The sequence below is a fragment of the Pelodiscus sinensis genome, chromosome 8 (genome assembly GCF_052426305.1).
Source record: "Pelodiscus sinensis isolate ZL-2025 chromosome 8, ASM5242630v1, whole genome shotgun sequence".
Lineage (NCBI taxonomy): Eukaryota > Metazoa > Chordata > Testudines > Trionychidae > Pelodiscus > Pelodiscus sinensis.
Window position 1 is genome coordinate 8,648,890 of NC_143059.1, and position 20,081 is coordinate 8,668,970.

The 20,081-nt window shown below is 40.5% G+C and overlaps 1 long non-coding RNA gene across 1 annotated transcript in view; it reads left to right on the forward strand.

The window, feature by feature from the left end:
• The window catches only part of LOC142830367 (uncharacterized), a 107,037-nt gene that overhangs the window by 4,722 nt on the left and 82,234 nt on the right, over window positions 1–20,081 (forward strand). The window lies entirely within an intron of this gene.

Below are 20,081 nucleotides of genomic sequence, written 5' to 3' on the forward strand. Positions count from 1 at the left end.
AGCTAAGGGAGGTAGAGAGCTATGTTGATGAGACTTTCCAGGACACTGTAGTACTGTCCCATCTCCAGTCTGAGAGCCCCAGTGCTCTTAAGGAGGATGAAAGTCTCAAGGGAACAGAGCATTCAACGAGAGCAGAGGGAAATCATCCTGTAGTTGGGACCCTCCTCCCAGAGAATGTTGCGGTATCCTCTCGCACTGAGGATACCTCTGAGGGAGAGGGAATGCCAGTTAGGAAGAGGCAGGTGTTAGTAGTGGGTGACTCGATCGTTAGAAACATAGATAGTTGGGTTTATGATGACTGGGAGAACTGTATGGTCACTTGCCTGCCTGCTCCGATAGTTGCGGATCTCTCGAGGCATCTAGATAGACTTATGTGTAGTGCTGCGGAGGAGCTGGTGATTGTGGTACATGTAGGTACCAATGACGTAGGGAAGGGTAGGAGAGATGTCCTGAGGCCAAATTTAGGTTGCTAGGAAAGAGACTGAAATCCAGGACATCTATGGTGGCATTCTCGGAAATGCTTCCAGTTCCACGCGCAGGGCCAGGTAGGCAGGCAGAGCTTCAGAGTCTCAATGTGTGGATGAGACAATGGTGTAGGGAAGAGGGGTTTGGATTTATTAGGAACTGGGGACACTTTTGGGAGAGGGAGAGCCTATACAGGAAGGATGGGCTCCACCTAAACCAGGGTGGAACCAGACTGCTGGCACGAAACATTAAAAAGGCCGTAGAGCAGTTTTTAAACTAAGAGATGGGGGAAAGCCGATTGATGCTGAGATGCACGTAAATCGGAGGGAGACTTCTCGTAGAGGAGAATCCATTGATAGAGACTCTCTAAGCTATAGTCAGAAAGAGAGGAGGGGAGAGGGCAAACCATGGGCCAGAGCAGACAAACAACTGCATACAAAGGAATCTAATGCATCAGGAAAGGGCAGACAAATAAGCAGTGGCAGATTTTTAAAGTGCTTCTACACAAATGCTAGGAGTCTGATTAATAAGATGGGTGAACTAGAGTACCTCGTATTAAAGGAGGAGATTGATATAATAGGTATCACTGAAACTTGGTGGAACGAGGAAAATATGTGGGACACAATCATACCGTGATATAAAATATATCGAAAGGATAGAGCAGGCTGGGTGGGTGGCGGAGTGGCACTGTATGTGAAAAATAATGTAGAATCAAATGAAATAAAAATATTAAGGGAATCAACATGTTCAAGAGAATCGCTATGGATAGTAATTCCATGCTCCAATAATAAGAAATTAGCTGTAGGGATATATTACCGACCACCTGACCAGGACAGCGATACTGATATTGAAATGCTGAGGGAGATTAGAGAGGCTACCAAAATAAAGAACTCTATAATAATGGGCGATTTTAATTACCCCCATATTGACTTGATACATGTCACCTCAGGAAGAGAAGCAGAGAGAAAATTTCTCAGTGGCTTAAATGATTGCTTCTTGGAGCAGCTGGTGCAGGAACCCACAAAGGGAGAGGCAATTCTCGATTTAGTCCTGAGTGGAGCGCAGGATCAGGTCCAGGAAATAACTCTTACAGGACCGCTTGGGAATAGTGACCATAATATAATAACATTTAACATTCCAGTGGTGGGAAGAACACCTCAGCAGTCCAGCACTCTGGCATTTAATTTCAAAAAGGGGAATTATGCAAAAATGAGGAGGTTAGTTAAACAGAAATTAAAAGGCACAATGACTTGAGCCAAATCCCTGAAAGCTGCATGGAAACTTTTTAAAGACACCATAATAGAGGTCCAACTTAAATGTATACCTCAAATTAAAAAGCATAGCAAGAGACCTAAAAAAAGAGTCACTGTGGCTTAACCACCATGTAAAAGAAGCAGTAAGGGACAAAAAGGCATCTTTTAAGAAGTGGAAATCAAATCCTAATGAGATAAATAGAAAGGAACATAAACACTGTCAAATCAAATGTAAAAATGTAATAAGAAAAGCAAAAAAAGATTTTGAGCCAAAAACTCAAAAAGAAATAACAAAATATTTTTTAAGTACATTAGAAGCAGGAAGCCTGCTAAAAAACCTGTGGGTCCCCTAGATGATTGAGATCTAAAAGGAGCAATCAAGGAAGATAAAGCCATCGCAGAGAAACTAAATGATTTCTTTGCTTCAGTCTTCACGGCTGAGGACGTTAGAGAGATTCCCAAATCTGCACCGTCCTTTGTGGATGGTGAATCTGAGCAACTGTCCCAGATTGAAGTGTCATTAGAGGAGGTTTTGGAACAAATAGAAAAACTTAATGTTAACAAATCTCCGGGACCACATGGCATTCATCCAAGGGTTCTAAAAGAACTCAAATGGGAAATTGTGGAACTATTATCTGTGGTTTGTAACCTATCCTTTAAATCAGCTTCCGTACCTAATGACTGGAAAGTAGCCAATGTGACACCAATATTTAAAAAGGGCTCTAGAGGCGATCCGGGCAATTACAGACCGGTAAGTCTAACTTCAGTACCGGGCAAATTAGTCGAAACAATAGTAAAGAATAAAATTGTGAAGCATGTAGAAGAACATAATTTGTTGGTCAAAAGTCAACATGGTCTCTGTAAAGGGAAATCCTGTCTTACTAATCTATTAGACTTCTTAGAAGGGGTTAACAAACATGCAGACAAGGGGGATCCAGTAGATATAGTATACTTGGATTTTCAGAAAGCCTTTGACAAGGTCCCTCATCAAAGGCTCTTGTGTAAGTTACATGGCCGTGAGATAAGAGGGAATGTCCTTTCTTGGCTTGAGAACTGCTTAAAAGACAGGAAACAAAGGGTAGGAATAAATGGTAAATTTTCAGAATGGAGAGCAGTAACCAGTGGTGTCAGTCCTGGGACCAGTCCTTTTCAACTTATTCATAAATGATCTGGAGAAAGGGGTAAGCAGTGAGGTAGTAAAGTTTGCAGATGATACCAAACTGTTTAGGATAGTCAAGACAGAAGCAGACTGTGAGGGACTCCAAGAAGATCTCACCAAACTGAGTGATTGGGCAACAAAATGGCAAATGAAATTTAATGTGGATAAGTGTAAAGTAATGGACATCGGGAAAAATAACCCCAACTATACGTACAGTATGATGGGGGCTAATTTGGCTACAACAAATCAGGAAAGAGATCTTGGAGTTATCGTGGACAGTTCTCTGAAAACTTCCACACAGTGTGCAGCAGTGGTCAAAAAGGCAAATAGGATGCTAGGAATTATTAAGAAAGGGATAGAAAATAAGACCCAGAATATCTTACTGCCCCTGTATAAAACTATGGTATGCCCACGTCTTGAATACTGTGTACAGATGTGGTCTCCTCACTTCAAAAAAGATATTTTGGCCTTGGAAATGGTTCAGAAAAGGGCAACTAAAATGATTAGGGGTTTGGAACATGTCCCATATGAGGAGAGGTTAAAGCGACTGGGCCTTTTCAGTTTAGAAAAGAGGAGACTGAGGGGGGGATATGATAGAGGTATATAAAATCATGAGTGGTGTAGAGAGGGCCAATAAAGAAAAGTTATTTATTAGTTCCCTAAATAGAAGAACTAGAGGACACCAAACGAAATTAATGGGTAGCAGGTTTAAAACTAATAAAAGAAAGTTCTTCTTCACACTGCGTGTAGTCAACCTGTGGAACTCCTTGCCAGAGGAGGCTGTGAAGGCTAGGACTATAATAGAGTTTAAAGAGAATCTAGATAATTTCATGGAGGTTAGGTCCATAAAAAGCTATTAGCCAGGGGATAAAATGGTGTCCTTGGCCTCTGTTTGTCAGAGGCTGGAGAGGGATGGCAGGAGACAAATTGCTTGATCATTGTCTTCGGTCCACCCTCTCCGAGGCACCTGGTGCTGGCCACTGTTGACAGACAGGATACTGGGCTAGATGGACCTTTGGTCTGACCCAGTACGGCCGTTCTTATGTTCTTATATTATGTTCTTTTATTTTTCCTGCTCTTCAAAGGATCTGAGCTGTAAGATGTGTTTATGTAAGATGAAAAGTACTTTGAAATTCCAGGATTATTATGTCGTAAATAGTATCAATTTTTTAATTACTCCTGTCTCATTTAATTTTTAGTGAAGTAATAGATGCATGCTACTTTTGAACAATGTAGTATTTGGTTGGAAGGAACTTTAGCAGAGCAGTGCTGGCATTTTACGTATTGTTAGAAGTGACTTCATGCTGACACTTCAGTCTGAATTCCTTATAAAAATATCTTCACTTTATTCTACTGACTGCTGTAAATCAATCCACTTCCATTATTGTGTGATTAATTTCATTACAAATCCATCAAAATATTATGCTAGTCATTACTTGACATTTATAGCAGTGCCTTTGCTTCTCTAATCCAAGCGAAACTAACTGTACTGCTAAGAATTTTAAAGGAACAATGATTATGTGAAAATCATGGATGTAGTCACTTTTGATGTTTCCCTTGTATGGTTAGTAACTTTTTTCTTGATGAATAGAGGGGCTTACAAGTATTCAATGGAGGAAGGAGGAAAAAAACCTTAATTTTAAAGGATTTTGTAAAAAGGAATTACCGTTTATAGCTATCAGAAATAAATCAATTTTAACAAATACAATTTGACAGCATGCCTTTAACTTGTTTTATCTGCTTTCGCAATGCACTGGTATAGCTATTGCACTATATGTCAATCTGTCATCCACCCACATACCCAGAATGTGGAATGATTTGTAATCCTTCCTTTTTCACATCATTTTACATTACTTTCAGTGAGGGGTGGGAAGGGTGGGGGTTAAAATTACTAGCTTCTTTGTATTAATCAGTTTATCCAAATTACCATATAATTAAAAATGAAATTATACCAATAAGGTGAAAGATGTTGAGAGACAGACATATAGGTGAGTTCAATTCCTGATCAATAATTTCCACCAAGTTGTTAAGCATTTCATTAAATGTACACTTAAGTATCTCTCCCTGTGGAATTCTGGTCTTGAAGTGAAACGTACCTGATATTGTATATCCCCATCCTTCTGATAACTGAACTAATTAATTTCTCTAGAAATCTCAGATTCCCTTACCGTCTTTCAATTCTCAGTCCTCATATCTTAAAGAGTCCACTCTACTGCAATTTTATCCAGTATGAAGATTTAAACAATGCTGTATTTCCAGACCAAAGTCTTAGAATATTATAAAAATCTAAAGAGTTGCAACCTCTCAAAACTGGTGAGATGATATTCAATAAAAAGAAGTGAATTTTCAAGTTTTCTAATTTTTAACAAAGAATCTGTCAGACAAAATGACAACCATGCTTTACCTAAACACAGGCTTTCTCTTCATGTGTCTGCAATAAAGGCCATTGACTGGAATTAGTGCTACCTGAGCGGAATGTTGCCCATTGCTGGTGTCTCCTACGAGATGAAAGGCAACGTAGAAGACATACCGAAGAGGGGACCTGTCTGCCCATCCAGGAGATGTTCAGTGACTGACCAGACATTGGGAGCAGGTCTGTCAGCCAGTATTGTCTCCACCAGTATGGAGCCACCAGAAAAACAAAAACATGGCTTTGACTCTTGGGTTTGGAAATCACCCAGGAAAACAGAAGAACTGGTGGAAGAGATCCTCTGTGAAAGGTAAGTATATGCTGATGACCAGCACTTAGTCTCCAGTCCAATTCCCAGACTGCGGATCTGGATGGAATATCAGTCTGTGATGCACAGAGATCTCAGGTCTATGCAGTCACACCACTGCATGGTGTGGCTGTTGGAAGAACATGTCCTTTTGGTAGATATTTTCCTCTTTTGCTCAGCCCTCCAAATGGAAAAGGATTTCTATATGGCAGCCCACGAGGCTCAGGCCAAGCTTTCTAACACAGTTAGACTCATAGACTTTAAGGTCAGAAGGGACCATTATGATCATCTAGTCTGACCCCCTGCACAATGCAAGCCACAGAATCTCACCCAGCCCCTCCTAAAATAATCCTCTCACCTAGATCTCAGATACTGAAGCCTTCAAATACTTTGAAGACCACAAGATGCAGAGAATCCTCCATGTACCCCATTCTACAGAGGAAGGTAAAAAACCTCCAGGGTCTCTGCCAATCTACCCTGGAGGAAAATTCCTTTCCGACCCCAAATATGGCGATCAGCTGAACCCTGAGCATGTGGGCAAGACTCACCAGCCAGACACCCAGAAAGTTCTCTATAGTAACTCCTATCATCCCTGCATTGACCTATTTCCCACTGATAATGAACGGTCAATTAGTTACCAAGATCATGTTATCTCATCAAACCATCCCCTTCATAAACCCATCTAGTTTAATCTTGAAACCAGATAGATCTTTTGCCCCCAGTACTTCCCTTGGAAGGCCGTTCCAGAACTTCACTCCTCTAATGGTTAGAAACCTTCGTCTAATCTCAAGTCTAAACTTCCTACTAGCCAGCTTATATCCATTTGTTCTTGTGTCCACATTGGTATTAACATTGGTTTCCACACAGTTCCTTGACTATCTACTGTATCTCAAGCAGGTTCTTCACTGAACTTCGTTAAAGCCCACCCAACACTAATTCCACATGGTCACCCACCTGTGGGCTCCAATGCAGGGGAGTGAGGGAAAACAGAACATGGAGTTTTGTAAAGGTGATAGGGTGTACCTGGTTCCTCTGGCAGCAGTGAGGTTTTACTGCACCCTGCCTTAGGAAGCAGTAGTGAGGGAGGGTCCTCCAGCATAGAAACAGCCAATCAGAGCCCAGCAGGTTCAGATAAAAGTAGTTGCTGGTCCTGAGCAGGTCAATTCAGCTGAGATCTCACCTGAAATTCATCGCCAGAGGGATTATCAGAATTGCACTGGAAACAATCCATTAAATCACCTGTCCTCTTTCCAGACCCGCAATTGGTGTTCACAGAAAATAAATTGCACCCATTAAATATCTTGAAGATTCTGTGTTTTACATGGATAGGACTAAGCCATTTAGAATGTTGCCCCATCTTTTTTCTGGCTCTAGCAGAGTATTCAGCAGGCCAAGCTATCTTTTAGCACTTGTCAGCTAAGAAAAATGTGGAAATGTCAATATAAAAACACAAGACCCTGTATTTTGTAATATTGTTCTAGGCACAAAGATATAGCGAATGACAGTTCTTGGACAGAAGCTAAGTCCTTGACTTGGCTGAACTCTGTAGGTGTAATACAAATGTTAAATACTGTTCAAAAATAGAACATCATCTAAATCCTAGGGTGGAAAACCCATTCCGTTTTCCTATTTTTTCTACTTTCGGGGCCTCTTATTATGAATGAATCCAGTGGAGCAATTTTAAGGATAGTGAAATGATCCTCGCCTAATAGCATTTATCAACTTCTGTGCATAAAACTCAATTAAATCAATACATGAAACTTTCCTTGAAAATGCCTTAAATTTAATTCATTCATCACTAGTGAAAACTATCACACTTAAGTCTTAATAACTCTTTACACCAGAGTGCTGTCACTGTCCTCATTATTGTATGTACATATCTTCAATATATTACAGCTGTTAGAATCCGTGCACCAGAATCAATGCGTTAGGTATAAAATATTCTAATCTCTCACAATTAATTTTCTTCCTTGAATTATGTTAATTATGATCTTCCCCACCTGGGAAGAAACCCCTATTGCTTTCCTGTCTAGATCTAGATCTAAAGAAGGTTCCCTGAAGCAAGAATCTTTGATAAAAATTCCATAACTTCTTACTCGTCTCTCACTTCTGTCATTTGTACATACAGCACAGTTAGAAATATTAAATGAAAGGTTTCGTTTCACCAATGTTTCTTGAATACATATGACATCTAGTCTCTCTTTAAGTGAAAAAATAAATTCCTTCACTTCTTGCCCCAGGGCAATTAAGCTGTACACATTCCATTTTGAGATTAAAAGCCCAAATTGAAAACCCACTCATGATTGACTGCTTAACAGTTTAGATGTAAAGTATAAAGAAATATCTTTTTTCCCCCAGAAGAAAAGATAAGTTAAAAATTATCCTTGAAGCAGCAGAAAGACAACTAGATAGAGAGTTAATAAAAAAAAGTTTCATGGACTTTGATGTTAACTAAATATATCAAAAACATAATAATGGACTAATACATTTCTCTGGGTTCTCAAACTCGGGTGATTTAAAAATAGATCAATGAAAAGAATGTGAGTCAGGTGAAACAAATATGGGAAGTGATCAAGGAATTTATCGCTGATCTCCATCAGATTAAACACTCTGTTTTGAGTGCCTCTGCATGGATATCTGACTTACAGCTTTAAGCTTCTGAACTTCCTTGGCCTTGTTTTCCAGAGCTGATTGCTATGTAGCCTGCAAATTTGGTGGGATATCTACTAGGCTTTTAACCTTGTTGTTTCATTGTCTTCAGAATATCAATTTTAAAACCCTGTGGCCCATCCACATATTTACTGAGATTTGCTCTTAAAGCTGTTGCTTAGAGGATGTTTTTGGCATGCATTTAAGACTTGACCAAAGCAGAACCTCTGCTTATTTTTATCCTGCTACTCACATTTGATAACTAGTCAGGTGCCCAATCCAGTTGAAAACTTCACATCTCACTTTCGAACCAGCGAGAAATCTCACCATTCATTGCCTTTGCTCTCCACTTGTCTCTACTCATGGATGGCTTTCCCCAGTCTTTGCAATACAGGTCAACAAATTCAGTTTGTTACAAGTCTTACTAGGACCGGAGGATCTCAAAAGAAGCAGGTTCCCATAGAAAAGAGAAAAGGTTGCTGCCAGTACCCTTTATAATTAACTGAGGTCTTCAGGGACTCAGATCATCCCTATAATAAATGCGATCATCAGTTCATTTTATGGGTACAGAGAATTATTTATTCATGTGAAAGTCATCAAGGAATCCTTCCCCCAAAAAAGTCAGCACGAAAATATGTGATTCCTGGTTCTAAATATTCAGTAACTCGATAGCCAGGGAACATGTTTTACACCTCTCCATCATATTTCAGTGATTTGGATGATGATTTGCTAAATATATTAAGATATTTGATTCTCTGTGGTCAATGGCAGATGTTAGGAGTCCTTTGTGCATATACACACACACACTCTACCCTGGGGGAGTTTCAAAAATAGATCACTGGGCAGACAGGTGCAATGTGTACAGATCTCTGGCATTTGGAACTGCGATTGTAGTTTGGCAGAGATGGGAGTCAAGATGTGCATAGCTGATTAGAAAACTGTTCCCCGAGAGTAGTTATTAGTGATTCACAGTCAAGCTGGAAGGGCATATCGCAGGGGGTCCTGCAGGGATCAGTTCTGTTTCTGGTTCTGTTCAATATCTACATCAATAATTTAGATAATGGCAGACAGAGTATGCTTATCAAGTTTGCGGATGATACCCTGCTGGAATGGGTTGCAAATGCTTTGGAGGGTAGGATTAAAATTTGTAATGATCTGGACAAACTGCAGAAATTGCATGAAGTCAACAGGATTAAATTCAATAAGGACAAACTCAAAGTGCTTGGGAAAGAACAATCAGTTGCATACATACAAAATGGGAAATAACTGCTTAGGAAAGAGTATTGCAAAAATGGATTTGGGGTATAGTGACTCACATGCTAAATAGGAGTCAACGGTGTTCTGCTGTTGGGGGAGAAAAAGGCAAATAAGCAAACCTCATTCTGGGAGGGATTAGCAGAAGTGTTGCAAAGAAGACAGGAAAAGTAATTCTTCCTACACTGATTAGACCTCAACTGAAGTACAAGCATCTAGTTCTGGGTGTCACATTTTAGGAAAGATGTGAGCAAACTGAAGAAAATGCAGAAGATTGGAAAAAACTGTGTTTGAAGAGAAGACCAAGAGGGTACAGGGAGACAGTTTTCAGGTAGTTCAAAGGTTGTTACAAGGAGACCAGAGAAACATTTTTCTCCTTAACCACCGTGGTTAGGACAATGAGCAATATGTTTAAATTACAGGAAGGGCAGTTTAGGTTGGATTTTGCCTAACTGGAAAAAATGTCCTGTTAGGGTAATTTATTCCAGTGTTTAAGGAGAACATGGAAGGAGCAGGTTAGACATACACAATCCTTTGTCCTGCCATAACTATCAAGACTGTCCCTGAGTGCAGGAGGCTGGATTAGATGACCTCCTGAGGCCCCTTCCAGTCATATGAACCTGTGAGCAAAATCTCAATCTTGCACCTTCTTATCCCGTATAGAATCATTTCGTTGTATATAAACTGTGTAGGAGTCCATGTGGTTATGGTTATCGTGTCTCTTTTCCATGGGAGGATAGCCAAACAAAAGGGAGTTATGCTTCCATATTCCTACAGACTCCGGAGTGCTTGTGAGTGGGCAGGAAAACTTTGGCTGAATAGCAACAAGGCTTTCCATGTCAGAAATGAGAGGAAGTGGAGGAGAAGACATGAGAAGTTAACCAAATGTAGAGAAGCATTGGCAAGGCCGGTCAATCAGGCTAGTTTCTCAGCATCCTATACTGTAGGATATTATTAGTGTTAAATTAATTTACTCTCCAACCCTAATCACGTTCAGTTCACTTTGCTATGAAATCCACAAGATTAATTACTCTATAGCTACCTGATATTTACTAAGCAATTACACTGTGCAACAAAGATCTACATCTTGCAAGTTACAAAGCAATTGGATTAAATTCCTGGGTACTTAGAAAACAAAGTTATGTTTTTAAATTACTGTGTACTTAATTTAAAAAGTTGCATAAGATATGGCCTCCCAGAGGTCCTCCCCTGCTATTGGCCAAATGCTATCTTTTTCAGATGGAAAGATATTACATATTAAAAACAACAAACAGTCATGTGGCACCTTAGAAACTAACAAAAATATATACTTTCATGGGCAAAAGCCACTATATGTATTTTGGTTAGTCTCTAAGGGTACGTCTACACCGTGGTGCTATTTCAGGATAATGGACAATATTCTGCAATAATGGGCTTCCTGTTAAGATGCGGAGAATGCTATTTCAAAGTACATTCAAAATAAAAGGCTTGTTATTTCGACATACCATAAAACTTATTGCATGAGTGTTAGGGGATTCATTGGAATAACGCTCTATTTTGAAATTTGGTGCTGTTTAGACAGTGCCAAATTTTAAAATAGGCCATCTCAAAATAATCTATGCAATATGTGTAGCTCAAATTGCATCGCGTATTTTGAACTATGTGCAACTGTGTAGATGTAATCTAAGGCACCACTTGTCTTCTCATTGTTTTTAGAGTTACAGACTAACATGGCTACCCCTCTGAGATTTATTAAACATTCAGTTCATAAATGGGAAACACAAATTGCTGGTAGAGGCTGGTTGCATTGTAGCTCTTACAAGCTTCTAGCTCTTACAAGCTTACAAAACCAGAACGGATCTCGGCTTTTTCTGTAGGGGAAAAGCCAGTTCTGAATAGCCTGATTTATTTGGATTAATGTTACTTACTCCTAGGTCACATACATTGGTATGAAGCATGTTTTGTTGCTTTAGTTGAAATTATCACTTATATAAGAAGATCATACACCGATTCCAGCTGTACTGAAGCTATGCCCAGTAAATGTGTATCTGGGAAGTAATAAGTGGGCAATCCTGCACTTACAGATATTGGACCCTGGTTTTGGAATGGGATTTAGGTTAAACAAAATAATAGGGTTGAAGGCTTTGTCTTAGAGACTGGAAGCTCAGTCCAGGGAGGCAGAACTCTAAGTTATCTCATGCCTGGAGATCCAGAAGAGTTTCTGGAGTAATTGTGTGGGACAAGACCAAGCTGAATTGGGATCTCTGACTGCAGAGCTACTTTATTAGGAAGAACCAACCGGACCAGCAGTGCAGATCTGACATCCCAGTGCCCTGACAGGTAGCAGTGGTAGCTCAGAGCGGACTTCATGAGGCCTGAGCAGACCTGGATAAGGTAGCTTTGTATTGGAACACAATCTCATGATTCAGACATCTTCTGAGCACAGGATATGGAAGCAGGAAAATCATACCACCACTTCTGACTTAGCCTGAGAGTGGAGTTTTTGATTAGTGGAGGTACTTGTTTGTGACTGAGGTTTTCCTCATTTTGTTGTATATAAATTGTGTTCAAGTTTCAAGAATGTGACTTGTTAAAGAACAGAACTCAATCTGTGTAGCAGAAGTACTATTAGTGCCAAATAGGGAGAAGGCCAAACAAAAAAAACATAATAATCAGGCACTAAGTAAAAGGTATTTGTGCTTCCATATTCCCAAGGATACCTAAATGCTTGAATGCGGGCAAGAACTACCTGCAAAATTGGCATCTGGCAGAAGAATGTGTGTATTGTACAATATCACCACATGACTTGACAGCATCGCATTAGTCTTGAAAGAAGATTGCCAGATCTGCTGAAGTACTGAAGTATAATGTCCATTGGAGAGCTATGTGCAAAACCTCCCTTGCATGCTCCTAAGATAAAGTAAATGCCAATAGCCTCATTTTATTATGGCGGCCAAATTCACCCACTGCAGGTTGAACCACTCTAGTCCAGCACTCTCTGGTCCAGTGATATCTGTGATCTGGCATGGTTTTTGTTAGCCAGATGTTCATTTATAATGGACGTGGCCAACTAAAATCATATGTCCAAATGTACACTCATACACCTATGAAGAAGGAATCAGGTCATGGTTACAGGATATAGAACTCTTGCAAAGTTATTTCTTTATAGAATAAAGACTTATGGATCACAGTAGATCACAGGCTCATGTGGTCTTTGGGTATGTAAATAAAGGATTTCATGCAGGAGTAGGGAGAACATATTGTCTCTGTATTTGCCAGACTACTGTGTCTAGTTCTGGTGCTCACAATTCAAGAAGAATGTTGAACCAAACCCATTGAGATCCTTGAACTTCAGGCATGTTTTCCAATCTTTAATTTACTCTCATGACAATTCTTGGGATTCCCTCCAATTTTTAACAAAGTGAAGGCTAAGGGATGACTTGACCACAGTTTCTAGGCAACTAAATGGGGAACATACATTTGATGAGAATAAGCTCTTCAGTCTAGCAGACAAAGGTATAACTTGGCTGGAAGTTCAGGTTGGAGAAGTTTAGACTAAAAATATGACCCACATTTTTAAGAATGAATGCAATTAACAACTGGAACAAGTTGCACTGGGCTGTGATAATTCCTGTTTGGACTACAGCATAGCTTTTAGAAAAAACATCTTGGCTACGTCTAGATTAGCATGATTTTCCAGAAATGCTTTTTACAGAAAAGTTTTCCGTTAAAAGCATTTTCGGAACAGAGCGTCTAGATTGGCACAGACTCTTTTCCGCAATAGCACTTTTTGCGGAAAAGCGTCCGTGGCTAATCTAGACGCGCTTTTCCGCAAAAAAGCCCCGATCACCATTTTCGCAAATCTCAGCTGTCTACACTGGCCCTTTTGCACAAAAGTTTTGTGCAAAAGGGACTTTTGCCTGAATGGGAGCAGCATAGTATTTCCACAAAAAGCACTGATTTCTTACAGTAGGAAGTCAGTGCTTTTGCGGAAATTCAAGCGGCCAGTGTAGACAGCTGGCAAGTTTTTCTGGAAAAGTGACTGATTTTCCAGAAAAACTGGCCAGTCTAGATAGCGCTTGGTTTTTAAAAATTCCAGAAATAACTCAGAGACATGCAATTGTAACCCCTACACCTACTGGGTGTATTTCACTGTCCCATCTAGTAGCACTTAGGAGATGAGTTTCTACGTCATGAGCTAAAAGCCAGCTGCCTCACAGTGAAGGCTGTAGAGCAAACTCATACTCTCTGTCTGTAAGTGGTCTAAGCTCCAGAGGTCCCAGGTTTGGATCCAACTGTCGGTGTTACACAGTGGTCTCTCTTGGTTTTATTGATTTCATATAAATATAGAGAGAGCGCATCTGATGACATCATCAGAGTTGTAAAGCAACCAAGATATGAGAAGGCTCTGGCAAAAGGAACCTCTTGGCTGGGCTCCATTCCTCAATGTGGTGTAACTGCTCTTCTCAGCTCCTGCCCCTATCAAATAGCTTCCACTAATTCCCTAAATTGTGCAGGCAATTGTGTTGTGGGGAGGGAAACAAAATCCCAGGCCAGGGCCAGCCCAAATGCAGTCTGGGGCCTTATGAGAGACTTATACATAAAGCCCCAGTCCCTTACTTGCAAACCCTGACTTATGTAAGTAGTCCTATTTGCCTGCATCTGTGTGCATATCTCTGATTGAGATAGCATGTGCATGTTTTGTAAAAAAATCCAGCATATCTTTTGAATCAAATTAGAACAAAAAAAAAAAACCTTAAACAACAATAATCAAATAGTACCTTAAAGACTAACAAAATATGTAGATGGTATCATGAGCTTTCGTAGGCAAAACCCACTTCTTCAGATGACATCTTCAGGTATCATCTGAAGAAGTGGGTTTTACCCACAACAGATCATGATACCATCTCTATGTTTAGTAGCACCTTAAAGACTAACAAGACTATTAGTCTGTAACTGGAAAAACAAACTCGGCTGATGTGGTGAAGGGACAGTCTTTTTTTTTTTTTTTTTTTGTTCTAAAGACTGTTTGCACTGTGCTTAGCACAATGGGGCTCTGGTTCATGATTGGAGCTCCTAGCTGCAACAGTAATACAGCTTGTTAATACTAATAAACACGGTGGGTGGTGTGTGCATGCACAAGACTCATTTTGAAACTAAATCCTACATGATGTATGAGATCTGACCCCCTGCACCTGGCATGCCCAAGCTGCTGCTTCTTTTGAATTGCCCATCTTATCTTGAAGAAACATGTCTTATCTCACTTCAGAGGCCAGGTTGAGGTGCAGTCTCAGAAGTGAAATGACTTTAGTGCTATCAGCTCAACTTGTGCTAGTACTCTGATGTGAGCTGCACACGCATCTAATTTAGCTGGCTCTGGCAATTTGTTCAAAAGAAATTTAGGAGTACATTTCTAGAGTCATTGAGTTATTTCTCCTCTCCAGAGACCAAGAATTAGAAAAGGATCCTTTCAGGTCATAGCTGAGGACACTAAAGGAACTCCAGCACTGTAAAATTTGAAATGTGTGACTGGTCAATACTTTCAAGGCTAGAAAAGGGAATATGAAGAGACAGACCTTCTACAAAAGAGTGAGGGGAAAACTGATAGCAGCCTTCAACTATCTGAAGGAAGGTTCCAAAGATGGAGAGAGGTTGTTCTCAGTGGTGACAGATGACAGAACAGGAAGCAAGGGTCTCAAGTTGCAGTGGAGGAGGTCTAGTTTGGATATTAGGAAAAACTATTTCACTAGGAGGGTGGTGAAGCACTTAAAATCCTCTAGGGATGGAGATTCCACCACCTTCCTAGGTAACTAATCCCCGGCTTGACAAAGGCCTGACTGGGATGTTTTAGTTGGGATTGGTCCTGCTTTTAACAGGGGGTTGGACTCCATGACCTCCTGAGATCTCTTCCAATCCTATGCTTCTAAGGAACAAATGTTCCCAGAAACTATATTAGCTCATTAGAATGCCATCCACAATTTTTGTTTGCATTAAAATAGTTTCCCTTGAAATTTATGCTGCAGTTCTTTACTTGCAAACCCTGTCTCATGCAAGTAGTCCTATTTGCCTGCATCTGTGTGCATATCTCTTATTGATTCAAAAGAGATGCTGGATCTTTTACAACTTCTCACCATGACAACGCACCCCTTACATTTCAGATGTTCATGCCATAATGAAAAGATTTTTCGTCTCATTTGATGAAGACATTTAACATGTAGGTAACAAAACATGGAATATACCATCTTCCAGTATCAATGACTTTTGCTTTCCCTTTCATTAACGACTGGCTTTGGCATTGCATCAGTAAATAAATGTACTTCTCGGGTCACAAGTCAGTGTTTGCTAATTATTTTCACTGTAGTGGTTATACATGAGGAATATTATGCACGCCACACCTTACTGTTGAAATACTTTAAATTTTGGGCACTGGATATTTCACCGGTGATGTATTGGGGTTTCCCTTCCCTTTGATGCGTGTAAGGGTACATCTAGATTGGCGGGTTTTTCCAGGATGCCGGAGGTATCCTGGAAAAACTCTGCCGTGTCCAGGGAACGCATTTGCTCTTCTGCTTTTTTTGTGGAAGAGCAAACGCGCTCTTTCGGGGAGCCGTGTATACTTCGTTCTGTGAGGAATATGGGCTCTGCTGAAAGAGGAGGCTTTTCCAGAAAAGCAATCGGTAAAAGCTACGCAAATTGCCCAGTGCAATTTGCGTAGCTTTTTCCGATAGGCTAGGTCTAGACTACACTCTTTTGACTAATATTGGACAAACGAAAGTAGTTATGCATCTTAAAGAAAAATAGCACTAAGAGGTGCATCAATCCTACTGACATTGAGAAGAGAATTGGCCACAGTGGTAATTAATTACTAATATGGTGGAAATAAATAAGGGAACTGGGTACCTTCAGATACTGGCAACAGAGGCACCTGTCACTTCTGGATCTTTGGTTTTAATTTGAATCACATTGATCGTTACTGAGTGGTAGGAGGTAGCTTCCTGGTAATCTGTGCTACAGAATGTGAAATGAGTTGATTTCAGGCTTGTGGACATGTTTTTTTACGTCACAATCATGTTGTGACTAAACCGAGAAACTTCAGTTTGCACATATAAAACACTTCTAATCCAGGCCTTTTTTTCCCCTTCCCCACCGAACATTTCCCCACAAATGGGTTAAAAGTGCTAAATAGCCAAAACGAGTCATCTTTCTGAGTTGCAGCTTGGCAGGCTTCATAAAACAAGAGGAGGACGATCTCTTATGCTACTGATACCTTTCCGACCCACACAGATTGCAGTCCCAGAGGGGTTTTCCCCATGTCATTATAAAAGTGGCGCTTTCAGAGAAACGTTTGCAGATGTGAAATGGCAATTAATGTGCCGGCAGGTATCAGTTTCCAGAGACGCTAGTCCAATGGGGTTGTGTATAATTTACACAGAAAAACAGGGTAAGCAACAGAAAGAGGAAAGCAAAGTACTCTTGGCTTTTGTGCAGAGGGGATGTGGTGCCCTTTTAACATAGGGAAGAAAAGGCTAAATAAATGCCAAATTGAAAGGCCCACCACCTTAATTAAAGAAGCAAGTGCTCATTTTAGTCTTCTGTTATGTATTTATGAAACTGCTCTAAAATGCCATGCCCCTCCCTTGTATTTTTTACCAGTATTGCAAAACACATTTGCAGGGAAGGCTGTATCCTATCAGCCTGGAATCCCACCTTCTTCAGCGGCTTGCCTCCATATTGATGGCATACAGGATAAACAGAAGAAGTTAATTTGTAATCTTAGTTAGAAAATGATAGCGGCACTGTTTCTGTCATTGAGCACTCTGCCAGTTTAAACAGCTGATTAGTCAGCTTCTGTGGAATCGATCTGAATCAGTTCCACCTGCGTGCACCCCCCAGGAGCCACTTTATTGTAAATCAATCATTCTGAAAACATCTCACAAAGGGGCCAGCCCTCACTAACAAGCCATCAATTTAAGCTGTCTGTCTGAAGCACTCTGCAAATTAGGAGTGCAACAAACATTTATTCAAAAATTATCAAGAAGGATTTTTTTTAAACCATAATGGGTAACTTTTTTCTTTGTTTCTTTTTTGGGTTCTTTTTTTCTAAAATGCAGTGGGATCAATTTTCAGGCAACACAAAACAAAACTCAAGGAATGAAAAAAAAACCTCATTTTTTGAGAGAAAAACAGTAGGTTGGGAATTCTAACAGCAATGGATGGCCTTTATTACTAGAAGGCAGCATTAACAGTAACTCAGAGACTTTATGTTCTGCCCTTGTGCCCCTAGGGTGTTAAGATCGATCCCTGGAGTCAGAGAAGTTCTCCTTATTCTTTGACATGATGAACTGCTAAATTTTGACTGTGCACATAGTGGGACTTCCAACTGGCAGCGGTTGGAGAAGCTGCCCCAAGGGAGGCATACAGATATATGGTGTGGTCTCCAAACTCTTCCTTTAAGACATTTCAAACTATCCTAAATAAAAGAGAATGGAAAAGGTATATTCCACTTTTTTTATTGGCCTGTCTGGACATTTCACTTATGTCAACACACAAGCTGTGAGAATCATGTTTTGAAGTTGAGTGCATTGTTTGGAATCTCTGGAGCTTTATTCCGCATGAAAAAAATATGGCAGCACTTTATTTTGCAAGGTGCACTGAAAACTCCTCTGTAGAATATTGTGTTGTAATTGCATGGTGCCCTATGATGGTTTCTCTCAATACCGTGTCTTTCACTTAGTTATTAAAGAGTTCTTCGGTCCAAATTCACAAACATGACAGTTGTGCTAATGGAAATATTGTCAAAATAAAGTCCATTAAGCCCCCACCAAATAGTATGGGAACCAATTTAATATATTGGTGAAACTGAGCCTGCTATACTTTCCATTGATATCAGTCGAGAAAGATGCCAGTAGACTGCTTTACACGGGGCTGATCCAAAACACATTATAATCAAAGCAAAATGAATACAATAAAAACTGAAACCAGTGTTGACAAAAATGTAACTGGTATGGAAAGTGTCATACCAGAAGTGCACATAGTGAACAATAACACTGCTCAACTTCTAACAGGATGTCAAAAAGAGGCAAATGCTAGCAGTTTGTGGTTTTGCTGAGTCTATAACATTTCTATCATGTAATAATTCCCAGCTCCAAACTTGCCATTAGAAGTACACCTTGAAAAGCTGACTCCAAATTTTGCACTGATTGGCTGAACCTGTGGCATATCACTCCAGAGGGTGGAGAACATGACTGCACTTTTCTATCCTAGTGGCTAAAAGGGAGCGGGAGAGGACACAAACTAGCTTCCAGGTATTTTGCCAAGGGATTGATCCCTGTGCTTTCCATCCTAACCATTCACAAGGGCAGTGTAACATATCTCTGGCCCTGATCTTCAGGAGCCATCAGGAAAATGCATCTGTGCCGCTCCTTGCTGTCACTCATCAAAACTCTAGCTCCTTCTTCAAAGACATGGCAGAATTAGAGCAGAGCCACACTGCTACCAGCTCTGGCATCTGATCCAGTATCTAATTATAGGAGTGGACCTTGTCCCCGAAAAGGTCTACACCGGATTAAGAATTAATATGAGGAAGATCTTCTTGGAAATGGGTGTGGCATGTGGGAACAGAAGGTTTTGAGGGCTCCAGGGATTTAGTTTCCAAAAGTCTTTGAGGTTCTCCCATCGCTAGTTCTCTAATTTAGTTGTGGTAAGGGTGGTAATAAGGCATGTTATTTGGCTTGACTGTGATTGCTAACCAGTGGTTTGAATGCTTACTTTATTCCTCTTTATGGTCCTAGAAGGAGGGCAAGAATTATTTGAAGAGGGAAAGACCACAGTGTTCAGTTTCAAGTAGGAGGCTATGTCTACACTGATCTTTTTCCCCAAAAAAGATACGCAAATTGCAAACCACAATTTGTGTATCTTTTCCCGCTTTTTCTTTTCGGAAGAGGATTTCCTGATGTTTGGCCCATCTACACAGGGCCAAATGTGGGGAAAAAATTCTTCTTTTGGAAGAGGCCTTATTCCTCATAAAATGAGAACACAGGGCTTCTGAAATAATGTGCCTGCTTTTTTAGAAATTCTTCCAAAAAAGCGGACGCATTCCCTAGACATGTTCCCTAGACGCAGCAGAGTTTTTCCAGGATACCTCCAGTATCTGGGAAAAATTCTGTAGCGTAGACATAGCTGTAGTGACTTCAGGCTACCCTGAATATGAATGTATTAGACATTAAGGTACATTAGTCACGCCCTCCAAGTAGACAGAGACAGCTGAGTGCCTTTAGGTCACTGTGCTCAAATGCATTTGATTACTTATGTAGTCCCCTTATTAAAGCGGCCTCTGACTTTCTGGGAGGATCCTTTGTGCTGCAGTCTAGCCCTAGAGACTACAACTCCCATGAGTCCTTGGGGGAAAAAAGGAGGGATGGAGGGTCTTCCAGGCATGGAGAGAGAGAGAGTTAGGCGAGGCTCCATTTTTGAGAGAGGAGCCAGGCTGCTGGTGTGGAGCCTTTTTCTAGCCAGGAGGTGTTGTGCTGCACTAGAGCCTGATACAGAGAGCCTGCTGGGGCTTGGATCTAGTAGGTTGCTTTGCAGGCTGCTGTTGATTATCCC